Genomic DNA, 21,146 nt, shown 5'->3' with positions numbered 1-21,146 from the left:
GTGCTTTATCCTCTCACCGCTCAAGGACTCCAGACATTTCCATATGGTTTGTACTCCTGCCAATACTATAACTCAATTTTTTTCTTATGTCTTAATAATCTGAGCTTTTTCTCTATGACTTTCTGCCTTTGAAAGAATTCCCTCCATGTCCCAGAACTAATGCCTGGCCAGAGACACCAGTAATGGTTGACCATCTCCTGTCTTCTTCACTGCACTTCACCCTGTGTACCAGTAGTAATCTTTTTCCTTTGGGATGGATGACAGCCCTGAGACTTGTCCCCATCAGCCCCCATCAGGAGGGGTAGATTGAAATTCTTCCCAAAATAGTTCTAGGGGCTAGTTGTGTCCCTCATCTCCAAGACACTGAGCTTATTCTTCCTCCCAACTCATATGGGTCCTCTTCAAGAAAAGATATGAAGTATCCCTGGGGATTTGGACGTGGGGAAAGGATGGGAGGGGATAGAGAACGGATAGGGAAGCTGGGATGGGGTGGTGGGGTTTGCCTTGGGAGTAAATTCTTGTTGTTTTTTTTTCTTTTGTTACATGCAGAAAAAGCAAACCCAAGCACCCCAGCCCATTCTGTGTTACGGGACCCAGCCCAGCGGGCCAGCTTGGCTTACCTGCTATAAGGAGAGCATCAAGTATGTATAGAATCACTGAATCATAAAATTATAGAATGGTTTGGGTTAAAAGGGACCTTCAAGATCATCTAGTTCCACCACCACTGCCATGAGCAGGGATACCTATATATAAAGATATTTCCTTTTATCTCTGCCCAGCAGTCCCATTTCCCTGTGAAACCTGCAGAGGAGGCAGTCCCAGTGTACACATTCATGATAAAAGCTCTGCTGAACAGAGAATCACCTCAAAATGTAAGTGCTGCTCTGGCACATGCCTTGTGCTTGAGTTTAGACATTTGAGGCACCTTGAAGTTTTGTGGATGGAAATCCTGGCCAAGCCACCTAGCACCCACCTCTGTGGGGTTTGTATGATGACTAGGGGATTTGCCTCCAGGTTTTGATAGTGATTTTCTAGGGGGATGAAGTATCATGCAGGCAAATACAGTGGAAGTATTTTTCTTTTACTGTAGGGAGGCTGCAGAGGACAGGGGAACTTGATCCTGCCTCCAAACTCTCCAGAGGCTGCTGCAACCACTGGTTCTTTGGCACAGCAAAGGTACTGCAGTGTTACTGTTGTTTTAGAGAAATAATGACTACAAACCCCACTGGTCAATTGGCAGAAATGTAAAAGCAAAGCCTGAATTTTAAAACCCCAAGTTTGTCAAATCTGAGATGGAACTGCAGATGAGCCTAAATTCCCCACAGCTCCCTCACTCTGAAAGGTATGAGTCGTGTTGCCTTCAGCCTGCTGGAAAAGCAAGGGGAAAAGGCATCCCTGAGCAAAATTCTTTCCCTGAAATATGTTTATCCTTGCTCTCAGCTGATGATCACAGTATTTCCCTCTCTGACACCGCCATCACCACGACATGTGCACATACAGATGATGCTGCTGAGATGTGTGTGGGATTGACTTTAACCCCCTGTGTAACCAAAGGGGGTGAGTGACTCTTATTCAGCCTTGACATGGCTTTTCCTCAGCAGCCTGGCCAGGGTGCCAAGCCAAGGATTTATACTCTCAGTCGTTCTTCATATGATAAACCTCCTCTAAATGACTTGTTTTTTAACCTCCTTTGACATTTAGGGCTAGTCTAGGGCTGGGATTTAATTCAAACTGTTTGACGATGTGAATTTAGAGAGGAATAATTATTCTTGATTAACTCCCCACGTGGACAGTCTTCTTCCAAAATAAAAGTTTTTCTTTCAAATGGATTTAACTGACTCCAAGAAAATCAGTAGATTGTGTTCACTAAGAAAAAAAGGGTAGATACAAAATGAATAATACCTTTTTCCTCTTCATTTTGTTGAAAAATGCAAGGATTTTTGAATGTTATGCAAGTTTTAACTGAAAATTGCTGTATGTTATTACGTATAATTTGCACCTCTGATAAACTGCACGCTGTTAAAATTATTGTTCCATGAAAATAATTACACAGCAGCCAACATAATTAGACAAGCAGCGCAAAATCAGAGGCAGAAAGGTAGGATGAAACCGTGACTGGGAGGGCTGTTTATAGGGAGGTTGCTCTGAGGTGTATTTTATTCTGTCCACACACTCACATACATCCTGATTTGCTGAAACCAAAACTGATTACAGAATGTAACAAGCCTCAGAAAAAAACTCGATCAAAAAAAAAGCTTCTCTGCTTTAGGATGGATTTTCTGTTCCAAAAACAGCAAGAAAAAACAGGGATCCCAGAACAATCAATACTCTGCTGTGGGAAATCAGAGATTGGGGTGCCGAAAAATGTCCAGCAACCCCAGTGGTGGAGGCTCTGATGCTGCTGACACCTGTGGTACCCAGAAGGGAGAGCTGGTTAGGCAGGGCTCTGACTGCCAAGTGTCACAGATGGGCTCAGGCACTGATCTTGTATCATCTATATAATTGAACTGATCTCATCCCAAATATCACTATTTAAGAGTATTTTATAGGGACAGGGCAGGATGCAGTTAGGAACTCAGGGCGAAGAATATTTAGTATGAATCCAGACACAGCTCATATCATACCTTTGACAACAGGGCAGGGGACTGATCCTTGTCTTGTTGGTTACTAGGACAGACCTGCCCTTATAACCTGCTCTTTCTAAATATGTGCCCTTTCTAGGTGGCAACCCAGCTTTGCACAGGAATGTCCTCCTGGAACTAAAAAATCTTGCCCCTGTGAAATTGTCATCAGAGCTGGTTCATGTGATTCTTCCAAAAAACTGTCATCGTCAGCAAATCAGTGTTTTCTGAATTAAAACAAGAGAGAAAAAAAAAAAAAAGTGCTACCTAAAATATTCAAACTCTTGAGTGAATCAGTAGATGGGAAGCCTTATTCTGGGATAATAGGAGTTGCCACTACTGGCCAACTGGAAAACACAATACACAGGCTTTTCTTAGCTTTCCTTTTTTTTCACCCAGTAGCAGTTTGCAGTGAAGCAGTGAGAGCCAGCAGCCCCTGGATCCCAGCTCCGATTTTGGGAACACACAGGAGCTTGCTGGGATCGTGACAATACAGAGGTCTACAGGACAGCTCAAGTGCAGAAAGATATGCAGAGCTCTGCAGAAACAGAGACTTGAACTGAAACTTTGGCAATCAGACCAAGAGAAGGAGAAATCTTAAAGCTCTCAAAGAAGGTTTTCTCTTTGCTTTTCTGGTATTGCTTTCAATATTGGATTTCCCTGACCCTTCTTTGCCGAGATGGAGGAGCAATCAATAGACAGGAAACAATTATGCCACTCTTTTCAGTGGAGAAAAGAAATCCTATCTCCACATTTATCCATTTTCTCTGTTCACTTCAAGGTACATTATGAACCCTTAGTCATTCATACCAAGCCAGACCTTTCCTGTCTTCTTGAAGAACAATATCCTAATGAAATGCATCCTTGTCATTGCCCAGCCATCAGGACAAAACAGATCATGGTCAGTTAAGCTTCACTGCACATCTCACCACCATGGTCACCAGGTCCAGAACGAGCAGGAGCAATTCCACCACCTCTCTAGTCCACACACCCCCAGCTTGTGGTGGCAGGGAAGGCACAGGTGCTACTGTGGGATGGAAACTGGATGTGGCAAATGCAAGCATGTGAACTCAGGAGCTCAGGAAGGGTCTCCAGTGCCACACTTTAGATATGGCACTAGTAATTTTGGGGACTTTCAGTAGAGCTTGGGCTTTCTGGGGCCTGAGCCGTTCTGAAAATAGGACTTGAGGATTCTTTTGTACATTTTAGTCAAGGTGAATTTATACTGAAGTCTAAATCCACAGTTAATTACAATGAAGTATAAATGGTTCTGAAGGATTAGGGATGAGCTTTTGAAGGAGGCCTCTGAATTTTAAGTAATCAATTCTCATTGAAAGTTACAGGGTTTGGGCATCTAACTCCCTTGTTCACTTTTGAAGATCCAAACTGAGGTCTAAAACTCATTCTGTCAACAAGCCAACAATATATCTTTCCTGGGAAAGCAGTCTTCCAATATCCTAAAATTAAGACAATAGAGAGCTACATTTTTTGTTTTATTCTCCCAGGCTAATACTGAAACAATATAGAAATTGTGAAAAATAAACTACAGCAATTTAGATATTTAGTTTTCAAATCAGTTGACAGGCATAGGAAGGAAATGTTTTTACCTCTGAAGAAATAAATGTAATAAAATACTGTTTAAATAATGTTTAAGAGATGTGATGAAAGACAGGTTCACGAACCCTCTGTTATGTTAACAATTAGCAGTGCAGGACATGGATTTTGTTTAAGAAATGTGTACTGCTAATGCTGGGGTCAACATATGAATAAACAAGAATGGCAGCATGTACTAGAGCCAGGCTGTATTAATGTATGCCTGGTTATCTGTGTTGCTTTACTTATCATACCAAGATCTGCTGCAATCAGGTCCTGTGTGTCCCTGTGTCCACAGGCAGGTATGGGCAGTCATTCATACTCTTGCCCACACCAAGACATCATGGGGGTTGGAATAGGTGATCTTTAAGGTCCCTTCAACCCCAAACCATTCTATAATTTGTGTGTGCTGAAATGATTTTCTTGCTCAAAGTGAGGAAGGGACACATATCAACCCAGTACTGAGGTCTATGCTGACATGCACTGCTAGAGGCAGCAAAGTCCCTGGGCTGGGGCACTGACCTGGGATCACCCCAGGAGCTTGTTCTGCTATAGACTAACCATGGAATGCCAGCCAAGCCTCCATGCTCTCCTCTCCCTTTCTCTCAGTTGTTAATCTTATTTAACATAAGCCTGTCTCTTGCTGAAGGCCACAATTGTACTCTGAGCCTGAAGCTCTCACTGACAATGAAGATAAACTTCTTGGAGCTGGACTTCAGAAGACTCAGACATCTTGGACAGCTTCCAGTTCATCTCATCCCCAGTTGCAGCCCGTTTCCAGACATATCCTTGGACAGCTTGCTCCTCAATCCTTCTCAGTGATAGCTTGGGAATAGACACGTAAAGCCAGGCCTAAGAACTATCATCAGGAGAAGGCCACTGCCATTTACAAAGAAGCAGCTTTCACCTTCATTATGCTTTAAATACTCTCTTCAGCCTTTTAATTTACAGACAGTGATGATGGAAAAGTCCGCTATCTGAGTCAACAACAATTCCCTTAAATGTTTTCTAAATGACCCAGGTGTCACCAGACATTTCCAGCGGGTTTTCTATTTACATGGATCTGGTGTGATCTCTATTTTTCATGCTGCAAAACACATAGAGTAAACCAAGCTCTGCTCCTGGGTGTTGGCAACGTGATGGCTCGTTCCAGCAAAATGTTGGCCACCCTCAGTTCCCACCACGGGCAATGGAATTTGAGGATATTCAGCACCCACAGGAAGCCCATGGACATCAATGGACACTACCTGGACCCCCCGTGCAACACCTGATTAGATAACAGTCTCTAGTCAGAGTGTATATTCTCTCTCTTTCATTCTTCCTTTTTCTTTCTCTGTCTTAATAATGCGTGTAGCTCTGATTTATTTTTTATCAAGATTAACAATGGAACAATACTGCTTCAAATATTAAAAAGGCGAAGAAATGTAGGTACTGAAAAGGAAGGAAAATACCTCAATTTCAAGCCTAAAGATTACTTTGGGTCCCAGAGGAAGCAGAAGCAATTTAGTGGCTGATACCCTTAGCAAGAAAAAAGGTTGTAAGATTAAGACCAACTGCTGTTTGGATAAGTGGTTGGTAATTGCACATATCAGCAATTATGTGCTGTCATATCATTTTTCTGCTACCTTACTCCTCTCTTGTGTCCCGTCAGGGTTTACTTGGAATGACCCCACATCTATGGTCCTCTTTGGATTCACCTTCTTAATGTCATACAACAGTGCCTCGCAAGTTCAAAGAAAAAAGAAGTCATTATTACAGGAGGTGCCTGGTGGAGGTGCTCCTCTTCACAGATGTAGCTAGAGGCTACTGCTGTAATAAGCAGGCTTCCAGGGAGAGAAATAAAGAAAGGCCTCCTGAACCTGCAAAACCCCTCTTTGTCCTCCAGCCTCTCAGGGGGAGAAGGGTGTGTGTGGGGGGGAGAGTTTTAGTGGGGAGAGGTTTGAGTGGGGTGGGAGAGGATTGTCTCTGTGCATGGTTCAGATGCCATCCCGCCCCAGATGGTGCAGCACCTGGCTCCAGGTCACACTGTGGGGACTCAACAGGAGCTGAGTATGCTGGGTCTTGCCTGGTCAGGGAAGCACAGGTTATATTGAATCCTCTTCAAATGACAAGGGGGAGCTTCAGTTCCCTACGTGTAGGCTGCTTATAACTCCTGCCCCATCCAGAGACATTTTGGGGGGTAACAGCGGCCTGCCCTTGAGCTGAGCAGTGGGACCCACTTCTGCAGCTTGTCAGAGCCTTTGCATCACTCAGAAAGGTGAACACCATCAGAAACACGTTTTTCCTCACAGAAGTAACTGATTCCTCAGTAAAGTGTCAAAAGATAACAAAGTCTGTTCCAGCTAAACTCATCTGTTCATTGCCTGAGGGAAGCCTTCAGCTTATATGGCACTGGGTGCTCCCATGGAGCAGAAAATATTTAGCTCGCTAATCAGATCCAGGCAGGAGGCGTAACAGGCTGCCTGCAGTGTGCCTATGGTACATCTAGAGAGGACAGGCACAGCTGGCCTTCAGGTGTCCCAGGACTGACCTGCAGTGATGCCTCCGAGGTCAGTGATTTTATAGGGATGTAAAGGAGAGCAGGGTTTGACATGGGGATCCCACCACACAAGCAGAGTCCTGTCTCTGCAAGGGCCACCAAGATGAGAAGCCCTGGGAAGGACCAGCAAACCTCTGTGTCATGCTGTGGGAGATGCCAAACTGCAGCCAAATGCAGGAGTCTTAGCAGTCATAGCAAGGTGCAACCTCACAGCTCATGGAAGAGCTAATACCCTTTGAAAAGCAGATAAAAGATTCATCAGCACAGATGAAGATATGAAGGCCTGGGCTTAGACAGCCTGTAGTTCCTGCCAAGAAATTGTGTGGAAGGTAGAAATGAATTTAAAAGGTTGAGTGGGGGCCAGCAAGTCAATAACTGAATAATCCCACCCAGATAGGAAACCAAAGCATAAACAAGAGTCTCCACGTACTGACAAGTTAGCACTGGTTGCACTCTGGAAAGGATCCTAAAATAACAGAGATTCCTGGAGACAGAATAAACACATCTCTCAGTTGTCATCCTGAGCAGAGGGTAATTGCCTAGATGTCTGATTGACTCACTGCTAGAACTAAATATGTACTTCACTGACATGCTGTCACCTCCTTTGCTGTACGTCTGAGATTTTTCAGTAAAGCACATCAGGAATCAAAGCAAATGTCCACAAGGAAAGATGCATCTCGACCTTGAACTTTAATCACTGGCAAAGGGCTGAAAATATATTTAAAAAGAAGTAAAGTTTCTGCATTCCTGAGAGTGACATTTAATCTCAAAATTCCCTGGGGGCTTGTGCACATGTGGTCCAACCCCCCAGCTGAGGAACGTGGAACTGCAGCCCTGTCTGAGGGCTGGGAGTTGGCATTTGGCTCCCTGAGCTTGCCAGTCACACCACGCCGTGGTCCTCAGCTTCCCATCTGATCCCCATTCCTTTCCAGCAGTTTCCTTCAAGGTTTCCTTCAAGGTCTCATCCCAGTTTGCACTGCTGGAAGATACAGAGTAGCGTTCCTAAGTTAATCTTCCTTCTAGTTTTAGCAGCTCTTTTACCCCTAACCTGAGTGTTTAATGCCTCCTCAAAGCCACTACAAGGCTCTTGGTTAGCTATTCCTATCAAGTGCTGAGCAATCCTGTTTCTCCTCTCGTGCTTTGCTCCCCTCCTCAGAGCTAGTTCCAGTTTCAGCTATGTTAAACTTTTATTTACAGAAATGTTAGAGAATCTACTCAGAAGCCTTAACCCTGTAACACTAATACGAATTTTCAATAAGTCTTGGAAGTTACAGGGGGCTGGACAACTGTCAGCATAATACTGATTTTCAAAAGTAAAGTGATCTGGCCAAATCCTAGGCTGGCCCAGCTCCTGGGAAGGACGATGTGCTGGTTTAGAGTTCAGTTCATAATAGATATAAAAAATATTATACTAAATGCAATGTGAATTCATGAAGGTAACTTTGTTAACTAGATTTTATACTCTAACATGTAAGAGACTTGTATAAAATAGTTTACTCTATACTCTCTGACTCTCTGGTACTGAACTCCACCAAAATTAACCTGGCATATCATATGTGAAAGAAAAGTATTTATGCAACAGGCCTTTAAAGGTAACTATAAGAGTAATTGAAGTTAATTCTGAAAGAGTTCTGGTTCTAAGTCCTTGGTCTTTCATTCTATGCATTTGGAGAAAAAAAATAAGGTCATCATCAGAAGGTACAGACATTTGATGTGTAATCAAATGGTGCCCTGAGCAATCTGATCTAGTGGGTGGCATCCCTGCCCATGGCAGGAGAGTTGGAAACAGATAATCTTTTAGGTCCCTTCCAACACAAACCATTCTATGACTAACAGCAAAAGGATAACCATGGATGTGGGGTGATCTGCCTCACCTGGTCAGCTGTCTATGGGTAATTGGTGTGGTTGGACACCAAGCAACTCCTCATCAAATGAGGAACATGGGTAAGCTTCCGTGCAGGCTGCAATGGAACCAGGCAAAAGCAAGAGTGCAAAATGGATAACGCAAAACCTGTGGAAAATATGAGAGTGGTAGGGGGGAGAAAGGTCACATCACCTCACAAGATAGGTCTGCTTCAAAACTGCCTCCAGGAGGGCAGCCCAGCACTACCACCAGGTGATGGAGCAGGAGGGGCTCTGAGAAGCTCTGCAAAGAAACCAAGAATCACAGCATGGGGTGAGTGGAAGGACAGCTTCTTCTTTTTCCCCTCATAGAAGGGACACTGGAGGTAAAAAAGGGATCAGTCACGTGGCAAGGCAGAGGAAACCATGCACCTCAAGTCCTGGTTGGTGATCCAAGAAAAAAACTGTCTTCTCGATCTCCCTGTATTTGAGAATTCACTCTGGAGTGAGCTGAATTCCAGGTCAGAGTGAGGTTGTGAGGCTGGTTTGCAAACTTGTCCCCTCCCCTTGCCTCCAGTCTGTGAAGGAGAAAAGCGTTTTCTAACAGAAACTCCAATGGAGCTATCACTTTGTGAACACTGCAAATATATATATATGAAGCAACTTGTCTAATATGTGTTCAAGATAAAAGTTTGAGATGTCAGAGAATTTTATCTGAAAAAAACAGGCATTCATGTACAAGAGGATAACTTCAAACAGATCTACCCATCTATTCAACTCTGAGCTTTAGGTAGATAGAGAAATCAAGCAGAAGCAAAAGCAGGCAGACACATGTAAAATGATTTCTGCAGGCAGAGCAAGACATTCCCACAAGTACTGTTAAACTGGGTTTTGGAGGGAAAAGTGGCAATCACCCAGCCTGTGACTCCTGCCCTCACACACACGGCCTCAGGAGTGAAGGGATGCACTCAGGTGAGACAGGTAGATGTGCCCCAGAGGACTGGGGTGACTCACATCTTCACTGCAGCCAGCCCCTGTTTTGCCCAGGATGACCTACTCATCTTTCTCTTATCTTTTAATTTAGGAATAATGTTACAACAACCCAGGGCAAATGGGGTTTAGGAAGGCATGCAGAACAGATCAGAGGAGTCCAGCCCAAGACAAGGTGCTCTGTCAGTGCTGCCTTGGTCTGATTTCTTGTCAGCGATGACTGGAAATAAGCCCAGTGATTTAAAATCGGTATAAATGAGTCCTAGCTTGGGCTTACCTTACATCAACTTCCCTTGCTGTCCAAAATGGCATTTGTCATCAAGACAAACCTTCTCTCACAGAGACTGCAAAGCCAGAAGGCACTCTCCATTCATTTACATATTAAAACTCAACAGATGATGAAGCAGCAATTACTGGACACAGGAATAGTAGTTCTCTTAGCAATGTTTATTAATTTTCTTTTTTCTCAATGAAGTCTATGCTCAACAAAAAGCTGACTGTTTGTATACAGCATACTAAGTGATTTAACACTGTCAAAATGAATGAGGAAATGCAACACAAAGGAAATGTGTGGCACTTCACAAGCAGGGAGCCCCATCATTTCAGCTGGGCTGTGTCTGCCACTCTGTCAGAGGAGAGGTTTGGGCACAGAGCCAAGTGCTGAGCAACACCTTGAGGAAGCACTCAAGTGGAGGTACTGCTCCCCTGCCCTGGGCAAAGACAAGTTCAGCTCTGCCCCAGCAGCAAAGTTGGCTGTTCCAGCTCTGTCTTCATGATTGGTAATGGGATGGGTGCTCTCTTTCACCCAGACCATCTGTACAGATGATGGATCCTGAAGATGATATTTTTAACTTTCATTTTCCCTTCCAGTGCATTTGGATTTATTTTTTTCTCTCCCACATTAACTTCATTCAACTACAGGGAGTATCAGAAAATATTACCTTAGCTTGAGAATAGATTTGCTCTCAAGTGACACCTTGCAATACTACTGATTTATACCCTTTTCCTGCATTGATCTGTTGGGAGATTTCATCATCTATATCTGACATAAACACTGTATTATTCTGTATTGCATTATACCCTAGAAATCCAGTCAAATCCCTTTGCTCCTCAAATTAAAGCAATATGCATTACAGTGTCCTGATTTCCTTCTATTCTTGCATTTGCATTTTTGTATCATGCTCTAGATTACTCATGTATATTTTGGCATAAGCATGTCCCTATTCATTTAAGAATATTGCCTTTAATCTCCGTTATACCTTGAAGCATACAAAACCCTGGCCCCAAAGGACACACGGAGACATTTAATTCCCACAGTGGCTGAATTTCTGTGGAAGTTATTTAAAGCAAATGTGTTGGTCAGAAGCCCAAGCCTTGTTCCAGGGCAATCCCATGGACACCCACAGCGTGCCCCTGGTGTCACTGCTCCACACAGCCTGTGAGGTTCGCCTGCCACACTGCAGATCTCCATGTTTTTGGGAAGGGAGTTCTCTTCCTCCCACAGTGGTGCAGACTGCAGCCCTGCAACCTAAAGATTTTAGCTGTATGGCTGTGCTGGGATGCCTGAACTCCTCAGTAGTTTAACCATGGAGTTCATTTGCCTGCAAGCAGCTCTTTGATGACAGATAAAGAGTAGCAGCTGTAGGTTGTACCTTTGCTGCAAGAGATCAGCTGGGTTCATTGCATTGTTTTTATCCACCTTAAGCATCTTCTGACCATCAGAATGATCTTTTATTTTATTTCTTACCAAATATAATTCTATAAGAGAACATCTAATAATATATGACATAGTTTGGTAGTTTGGGTGGGGCTAGGATCTTTTGTGGGTCTGTATTACTTTTTGTATTTGTTCTGTGCTAGGACCCCACGTAGGTCAAATGTTTGCCCCAACCTAATGGTTATACTGGAAATGTATTCAGTCAGACAGAGCCCTGAGTTCAGTAAAACTACATGATATACATGAAAAGTCAGGATATTCCTTGAAAGAGGAGCTTCTGACTTTTCTGAGGTAGTATACAGGCATGTTGGTTCAGAGTTGCTGTTTGATAATCTAACCAGTCTAGATAACCTGGTATATTCTTTATTACAGACTTTCCTGGATTATTAAACCCCCCAGAAAGTGGTCTGAAGTAAAGCTCGTAGTAAAAGGTGTCTGTAATTTAGGAACAGGCAATTCTTTCCATAGGGAGGGAAGACCCAAGTTTTACTCCAGGTCATATGCAAAGTGACCCTTTTATTATCTTCTCTTATTTTGAAACATCCGCTCAGAGACACCTAAGATCTGGCTTAAAGATCTGAGCACAAAAGACTCTGCAGGCAGTCAGAGCCAAGGTGCACAGAGACACCAAAAATGCCCATTCAGTCGGGCTAAGGGCAGGCTCTCAAGAAGCATCTTGAAAGCTGCAGTCCTTTACAAACAGTAGCAAGAAACCCACAATGCCAAGGAAGATCCAGTGACACGTGCAAGCCATGACCCACCACAGTGAGCACATGCAGTGCAGCCTATGGGTCCAATATCAGCAAAAAGAAAGGAATATTGACCACAGTGCTCGGAAAGGAGGAGCCTTAGTATAAGGAAAAGTAGAGGTTGAAGATAGTTTGACAAGAAAATCACTGTCATCTGGAGTCATATGGAAAATGTGTCTGCAGCTTCCACATCAGCGCAGGAAACTTGTTTCTCCACCCATATTTAGGTCACACCCTCATGAAGAGCCATTAACCAGTCCAGCATTGCTTCAGTCACAGTCAGTGATGGGAAACTTTCCTTGAGGACACTTCAGCATTATGTCCGTGAGGACAGCATGTCCTAAAATCTCCCACAAAATGCCTCTCCCTGGCCTGTTCACATACAAGGGATAAAAGATGCTACTACTGCTGAAAATTAACAAAGTTGTATATTCAACCCAAGCAGAAGAAACTTACCTCTGCTAATGTCCATGGGATGAGGAAGAAAAAGGATAGACAAATAGAAGAGGGCAACAAAAAGTTACTTTGTGCCTACAAGAGCAAGCAAAATACCATTGCATATTCATTAAAATTTGTTCAAAAGTTCAAAAAATTCCCTCCAGTAATATAATGGGTGATAATTCAATTTATTTATGTTTTTAAGGCATGAAGACTAGCTTTTATTTCCCTCAACTGTGCCTCTATTATTATTAATCTACTTATCTCCTAAAAAGATCATCTAAACTACACTTCTGTGGGGAATGTGATCTTTGGCCATGTAGGGCTTTGCAATTATCCAGTTCTGAATGAACTTGTTGTTAAAACATTTTTTAAGTCTAATGAAAACATTAGATCAATTCCTTGCAGTGGTAGTTGTCATTAAATCAATAGTGTGTGTAAGACCATTATACTGATATTTGACATGCGCTGCCAAAGGTCTGCTAACAATGAAACCATACTGAAGTGTGTCCTCTGCTAAGCATATTTTATGCGAGATAAAAATCTGTTAAGTCTACAGTAACTGAAACTTTTCTTCTTTAACTAAAATAAACAGATATGTGAAATGTTGCTGTAACTCATGCTAGGACCACCATGATCACATAGGTTTTGGAGCTGGTCCTTTTATCACACCTTTATCACAGCTGTGCTTTCAAATCAGTGGGAAAAGCTTTTTTTGATTGTTTATCTGTGTGGCTTAAAAAGCACAGGCGGAGATTTCATAATAAAGCTCCGCTGAGCAGGAAGGACCTAATCCTACCCCCTCCAAAAGCAACAGCACTGTCACCAGCTTCAGTGAAAGTCAGACTGCTCCTGAAGTCCCTGGGAAAGGGACTCAAGGAACAGCCTTCCAACTGTCTTCCCGAGGAGGAATAGCATCTCTGCATCACACTGGAGCTGCTTGCAGGGGCAATAAACACAAACAGCCCCATTAACACATGGAGAGGAGCAGTTTCTTTGTATACGCCATTATACTGCAAATGAGAAAGACAATTGAAAGACCTCTGGCCCTGCGTTCTTTAAACATTCTTCCAGTGGTCTACAAACTTGTTTTCCTCTCCTACCACGGGTGGTTCAGAAACAGCATCAGTGCAATCCTGTGAGACTGTGATGTCTGATATAATATGTTATGGGACTCTTACCATGAGACAAATACAAAACTTGAGAAAATGGCTAATTGATAGAAAGACCAAAGACCTCTCAGCGTTTTGTTTCTTGAGATTTATAAATCTAACAATTTTTCACTAGTAGTAGGTAACATTTGCTCACAGGTAAAGGAGGTGTGAGTACACAAGTGTAGGGGGAAATAATGGTTAGTGGTAGACACTGACAATTTTCTGGCTGAGAAGTGAAAATTCTAACTAATTAACTTCAAACGTATTAAAGATTCACTATGAAGTGGGCAGAGTACCACTTAATCAACCTTACGAAATTTGGTCCTTAGAAAAGGCACTTTTTTCCCAAACAAACAAAATCATTGGTACGGGAAAAAAGAAACACCTGAGACATTCTTCGAGGCTTTGGTTTCTGTAATTTTTGCAGCAGAAAATCCCAACCAGCGCCGAAGTTGAGCGAGCCCCGAGCAGAGACGGGTCCTGCCCTGCCCTGTGCGATGGCTCCCACTAATGGCAGCAAGGGAAAGCTCGGTCACTCCCAGCACAGCAGAGACTGAAAACCCTCTGCAAAATATTCTTCAACTCTTTTTGGTGTTTGATTTTAAATGTCTAAAAACACAGTTGCCAACTAGATTTTCATTAATTTTTTCCATACTCAGAATATGAGTGTGACAGAGAATATTAGTCTTCTTGGATGGGTTTTATCTCACCATCAGACATCTGCAATGTAGACTTCTGGAGACACATCCTCTTTGTAACCAGGGAAGCAAGATCCAGAGTGTGATTCCCATTGAAGACCTGACCTATTTCAGACATGGGATGAGTCATGAACTGGATTTCCCTACCAACTTCTGCCTTGACTGTACATGTTGCTGGGGTGACTGCTCCAGACGTGATGGAGTCCCAGTGTGACTGCAAGGAGACATCACACAGACAACACAATCCTTGTGCTCATCTGGTAAGGATGACAGTGACTGAAATGAGGACATTACGTAGGACTCTCCTCTAGGGATCCTGAATCATGGGATCGGTGCTCTGGGATAGAGGTTCTTGTTTATGGTTGAGGAGAATTTCAACCCCCTCATCACAGAGTCTTGGGATTTTGGACAAGTCTATGCTCCAGTTCTGTTACAAGAAGGGAAAGTCCAAAAAACTCGGGTGAGGACTGGTAACCATGGAAGGAGACAGAGAAATATGTTTGTTTTACATTTCGGTTTTGAGCACAACAGAGATTCTCAAAACAGCTGAGTAATTTTTCATTGGTAACACCACAGAGATATTTCTCAGCAATCAGACGCAGAGACCAGGTGCAGACTGACTGTCCTTGGGTCCCACTTCTAAATCTCAGAAACATTTTTATAAAGTCTCTGACTTAAGGAATAAACATGAGAGGATTACAGCTAATCAGATAAGTATGTCTTTATTTAACTGTAACACCAAAAATTAAGCTTGCAGTATGTTCTTAAGAGATAGAGTCTTCAATCTAATTCAAAGATTTTTTGGAAAGATTTTTTTTCCTTTTAATTAAATTGTGTTGATTTTATTTGACATTTGATTTCAAGCGAGCTGCTAGTGTTTCTCCTTCACTGTCTGCCTCAAATCCATGTGTAACATGTCACAGTCAAAAGTCCACACCGTTTCTCCTGAAGGCTGCTGTATTTTAGGTTCTCTGTGGGTCATACAGATCAGCCCAGGTACAGATCAGCCACCTGGACACTTCACACAGAAGAGCTGGATTTCTGTCCAGTGCAGAAGAGCACTGTGCAGATAGCACAGGATGCGTTTGGCATATGTATATGCAGGGAAAGTAAATCTGCTGGCACAGGATAGGCTTTCCTCACACCAAGGATCAAGTTATGCTAGGATAAGCAAAATAGCAAATACCCTGCAAATACCCAAGAAGATATTTTGAATAGCTTTTTGGGTGCTTGCCAGACAACCCAACAGGTACAGTCAACATTTGAAGTGATGTTGCTCCTTTTCAGCAGCCTGTCCAAATCTAATGCATCTTGTATTTCAGCTCCATGGATGAAGTCTCAGCCTGAGGTTTTAGCCTGAGTCAGTCCTCTGATCTGGCCCCAGTCACATACCCACCATGGCGGCACAGTGCTGGAGCTGGTAAGGACAGAGCTTCCACTCTTGATGGCAGTGCTCCTTGTAGGACCACAGTGGTGGCCTTTGGGGACCTCCTTGTGTTCAAAACCACACACACAACCGCAGAGCCCAAGAAGGAACTTACAGAGATGCTCTACCAGCAGCAAAAGGAAGACCAGAGAAAATGTGGGGCTGCTGCTGAATCAGATGGGTGTCCTGGTAATGGGAGGTACAGGAAGGTGAAATTACTGAATGCCTTCTTTGTCTCACTTTCACTGCTGAGGTCAGTCCTCAGGAGTCCCAGACCTCAGACATAGGGGAGGAGGCTGGAGAAAGGAAGACTTGCCCTTGGTCATAGGGGGTTGGGGCTAGAGATCCGCTAGACAGACTTAACACCCATAAATCCATGGGCCCTGATGGGAGGCACCCACTGAGAGAGGGCTGGTAGGTGTTTTTGCTAAGCCACTCTCCATCATCTTTGAAAAATCATGGAGAATGGGAGAGGTGCCCAATGACTGGAGGAAGGCCAGTGTTGCTCCCATCTTCAAAAAGGGCAAGAAGGAGTACACAGGAAACTACTGGCCAGTCAGCTACAGTGATGGAACTGATAATTCTGGAGGTCATCCCCAAGCATGTAGAAGAAAAGAAGCTCATCAATAGTAGTCTGGATTCACTAAGGGGAAAGAAATTATGTTTTGCCAATCTGATAGCCTTCTATGATGACATGGGAGGATGGGTCAGTGAGGGGAGAGCAGTGCGTGTTGTCGAGACCGACTTTAGCAAGGCTTTTGATACTGTCTCCCATCCCTGTAGGTAAGCTCAGGAAATGTGGGTTAGGTGAATGGGCAATGAGATGGATGAAGAACTGGCTGAATGGCAGAGCTCAGAGGGTTGTGATCGACAGAGTAGAATCTAGTTGGAGGCCTGTAGTTGTTGGTATTCCCCAGAGATCAATACTGGGTCCAGTCTTATTCAATTTGTTTATTGGCAACCTGGATGAAAGGATAGAATGCACCCTCAGCAAATTTGCTGATGATATGAAGCTGGGAGGAGTGGTAGATACACCTGATGGCTGTGCTGCCATTCAGGGGGACCTTGATAGGCTGGAGAGTTTGGCGGAGAGAAACCTAATGAGGTTCAATAAGAGCCAGTGCAGCATCCTGCACTGGGAGGAATAACCCCAAGTACCAGTACAGGTTGGGGGATGACCTACCAGAGAGCAGCTCTGCTGAGAAGGACCTGGGAGTGTGGGTGGGTGACAAGCTGACAGTGAGCCAGCAGTATGCCCTGAGGCCAGGAGGGCCAGTGCAATCCTGGGGTGCATCAGGAAGCAGTGGCCAGCAGGTCGAGGGAGGTGATCCTGCCCCTCTACTCCTGACCCCTAGTGAGAGCACATCTGGAGTGCTGTGTCCAGTTCTGGCTTCCTCAGTACAAGAAGAAGGTACTGAAGAGGGTCCAGCGGAGGGCACAAAGGTGATTAATGGTCTGGAGCATCTCTGTTATGAGGAGACCCTCTGGGAATCGAGCCTATTAAGTCTGGAGAAGAGAAGACTTCAAGGGGATTTCATTAATGCATACAAAGATCTCAAAGGTGGGTGCCAAGGGGATGGTCCCAGATTCTTCAGTGGTGCCCAGTGATAGGACAAGGAGGAATGGCCATAAACTAAAACACAGGAAGTTCCATTCCACCTTAGCATGAGAAAGATCTTCTTAACACTGAGGGTGGCAGAGCACTGGAACAGGCTGCCCAGGGAGGTCATGCAGTCTCCCTCTCTGGAGACATTCAAAACTCATCTGGATGTGTTCCTGTATCACCTGCTCTAGGTGACACTGCCTTGGTAGAGGGGTTAGACTGGATGATTTCCAGAGGTCCCTTCCAACTCTGACTATTCTGTGATTCTGTGATATGTTAAAACAGAGTGTAAGTTCATCAGAATGGGATCTAATGTACCAAACCATAAGAGAGTTAAAAAGAGGATGCTGTGTTATACAGAAGTCATCATCATCATCATGGCTGGGCTTCACAAATGAAGATTTGAGGAGGGCTCTACCCACATTTGTTACAAGCGCGCTGGCAACTAAAAAGGCCAATACGAGACAGACAAGTCCGGTTGCAAAAGGCACAGCAGAAAGACTCCTTAGCTGGTATATTCTGTAAGACATGATTCTTTCTGTGTTGTCTTTTCTCCTCAAGGGTGATCCTACATGTGTTCTCAAAAGCATCAGCAGCATTAAAGATAGCGTGTCTCCAGACCTCCCAATTGGAGGCCAGAGTAGTCCAGTTATGATGATCAACATGGCCAAGGCTGAGATGTTGTTTCAGGCAGTCCTTGTATCTTCTCTTTGGAGCTCCTCTCTTGCGGCAGCCGGTGGCAAGTTCACCATAAAGCAAGATCTCAGGGAGGCGGTGGTCCTTCATCCTGGAGATGTGCCCTGCCCAGTGCAGCTGTGTTCTCAGTAACATGGCCTCAATCCTTGTGACTGCTGCTTGTTCTAGAACAGATGTATTGGTCACATAATCTGACCAGTGAATGTTTAGGATTGTGCGGAGGCAGCGTTGATGGAAGCGTTCTAGGAGTTGCAGGTGGTGGCGGTAGATGACCCATGATTCAGATCCATATAAAAGAGTAGACAGCACTATGGCTCTGTAAACACTGATCTTTGTACTTTTCTTCAAGTGTTTATTTCGCCAAACTCTTTTATGAAGTTTTCCAAGAGCACTATATGCCTTAGCTAACCTGTTGTCTATCTCTCCGTCAATCTTACCATCCGAGGAGATGAGGCTATCTCAGTAATTAAACTGTTGGACTGATTTGAGCTCTGATTCGCCAATGGGGATATGGGGATGATGGAAGTCTTCCTGAGGTGCAGGTTGATAGAGAACTTCAGTCTTCTTTAAGCTGACTTCCAGCCCAAAGAGCTCAGCAGCGTCTGCAAAGCAGGATGTTAAACACTGCAGAGCTACTTCTGTTAATTACACAAATATATTAAGTTTTCAAATCAAGATCTTGGAAGTCCATAAACGCCTGCCTTAGCATCTGCTGGGAAAGAGCCCTGTGTCCACTCAATTCCCCTCTCATTTGTTGCTGAAACTGGAAGCTGCCCAGGAAACGAGGCAGGAAATTTGAGGAGGAGGAAGGAGACATGGTGAAGGCAGATGAATGGCATCCTGGGGCACTGGCTGCTGTCTCTGTCCCTGCTGAAGACTTTCTCTGAGATACTGCCAAGTCATCCAAACCATACATTGAAAGCCTCATCTTGGTAATTGTGTGGGGTTTTGTTTTTTGAATGCATAAAATACCCCAAGTTCTGATTCACAAAACGGCTGAGCACTCGTTGCTGTGAAAGAAAACAAGGGCACTGTCCTTCCAGCACATAAAATGCTAGAGAATGTGAAGTGTTCGGAAAAATCAGGTCATTAGGCATGCAAATTGGGTCATCAAAATTAGTGGATCTTTTTGACATTAATCTCTCTAGACTTCTTTCTGAGAAAACAGGGAGATCCCATACCCTACAGGAGAGTTGTGAACTAAATTAATTTAATGTTTGTTTCTCCACCAGCTCCCACTCCATCTGATGCTGGTGCTATTTGCATGTCATGTGGGCTGTTTCTGCTTCTTCCTCACTCGCTGCTATCACTGAGGACACAGTCAATGTGTGGATCACTGCTGTATTGGTACAAAGCCTCCCAAGCCCTGGGCAGACACGAAATGGGAGCCCTGCCCTGGTCCCTACAGACATACCAGGCACCTCTGGTGCTGATGGGTCTATGTGGGTTGCTGAGCACTATGATTTCAGCTCCCAAATTCTCAAATTTGGTCATATTTGAGCACTGCTTCACAAGTTCAGAGTACCATGAAGGCCAGGATGACCGACCTGCCCACTGCCCAGCTTTAGGGCAGCGTTCCACTACATAGAGCTTCCCAACCGCAAAAGCAGCTTCTGAAAGCTTGTTCCTCAAGGTGGTTCTGCTCCTCTTCCATTTAGTCCAAGCCTATTATCCCCAAAGTAAAACACTAATACTCCTACCGCAGATGTTTAAAGTAAGCACTTCTCAGAACAAAGAGCTTACTCAGCCTGAAAAAGACTACCTACAGAGAAGTGATAGCATCTTAGCTCCCCACTTCCCCAGTCCCCAGCATCTGGGGGCCGTCTCAGTCACTGCTCAGCCTGCCACCCGAAATCCGGCTGCCGGCAGAGGCGGCAGGGTGGGACCTCTCAAAACTGCTGTGCCTCCATCACCCATGGCTTTGTCAAGGGATTCGGGGAGAGAGGTATGGCTGCGTCTGAAGCCACAGTGATCATCAGGGAGGACTTATTTCAATATGCTGTTGAAGCTATCTGATGTCAGGTTATATGTCTCAGGGGGACGCATTTTTCGTGTAGTTTGTTACGCCATCTGTTAAGAAAGGCAGCCACTCGTCTCTCCGCTCCATGACCACAGATGGGGAGTTTTTCCCCCTGTGTGCATTACTGTCAATATATGCCAAAGCCTTCTTAGCTGGAGCCAGGTGGAATCACCACCACGACAAGCACGCCTGGGAAGAAGGGTGCTGAGCGGGTCTTCCCAAACACCTTGGTCACGGTGCACAGATGAGCTGAACAAACAAATCCAGTCCACACCAGTGAGGGCAGGTCCCCAGAACCCCTCTGGTTTGCAGGGCACTGAGCAACAACTCCAGCAGCAGAGCTTGAAGAGGAGGTTGTGCACCTCCATGCAGCATGGTGTGCAGCCCCACTGTAGATTTGACCCTCCTGTTGGCTGGCTGTGGGTGCTGCTTGCCCCAAATCACCGTCTGGCAACAGCACTGTGAGTCTCAGATGCAGAAAAATAATCCAAAGCCTCCACCTCTGCCTCTGTGGAGATGTCACACCTCTCAGTGGAGGCTTGGTGTGCACTTAACTAAACACAGCATCCCCAGTGCTCCAGACTGCAAAGGAAATCGTGCCCTGCTGGCTGACTGAGTCCTACGGGGGAAAAAACAAACATGGAGCGAGCAGCACGTCCCCCAATGGCTATAGGCAGCTATTGACTTAAGCATCAATAATTCTCCTTTTTTCAGGGGTGATTATCGCACCTTTTAATATTGAGCTGACACTTTTCCAGTGTGACTGAGTCCATTTCAGAGCCTGAAGGCAGAAAGTTTTAAAGGGAGGCTTTACAGACAGGGGACTGTACCTGGAAGTTTGATTGAAAATAAGATTTATGGAAAATGGACATTGGTTAGGAAGGCAGGTTTTACAGAAAGAGGACTGCAAAGACAGCCCATCCAAATCACTCTCCATTTGCCAATCTCTTTGGAACAGGTATTTCAGCCAAGTAAAATTGAAACTGCAATTGTATTTATTTTTGCTGGAAAGTAAATTGTTTTCCTGCTCTCGCAGCACTTCTATCACATAGATGGCAGT

Source organism: Corapipo altera, unplaced genomic scaffold, assembly GCF_003945725.1.
Source record: "Corapipo altera isolate COAL_440 unplaced genomic scaffold, ASM394572v1 47, whole genome shotgun sequence".
Lineage (NCBI taxonomy): Eukaryota > Metazoa > Chordata > Aves > Passeriformes > Pipridae > Corapipo > Corapipo altera.
This window is presented reverse-complemented; position numbering follows the sequence as displayed.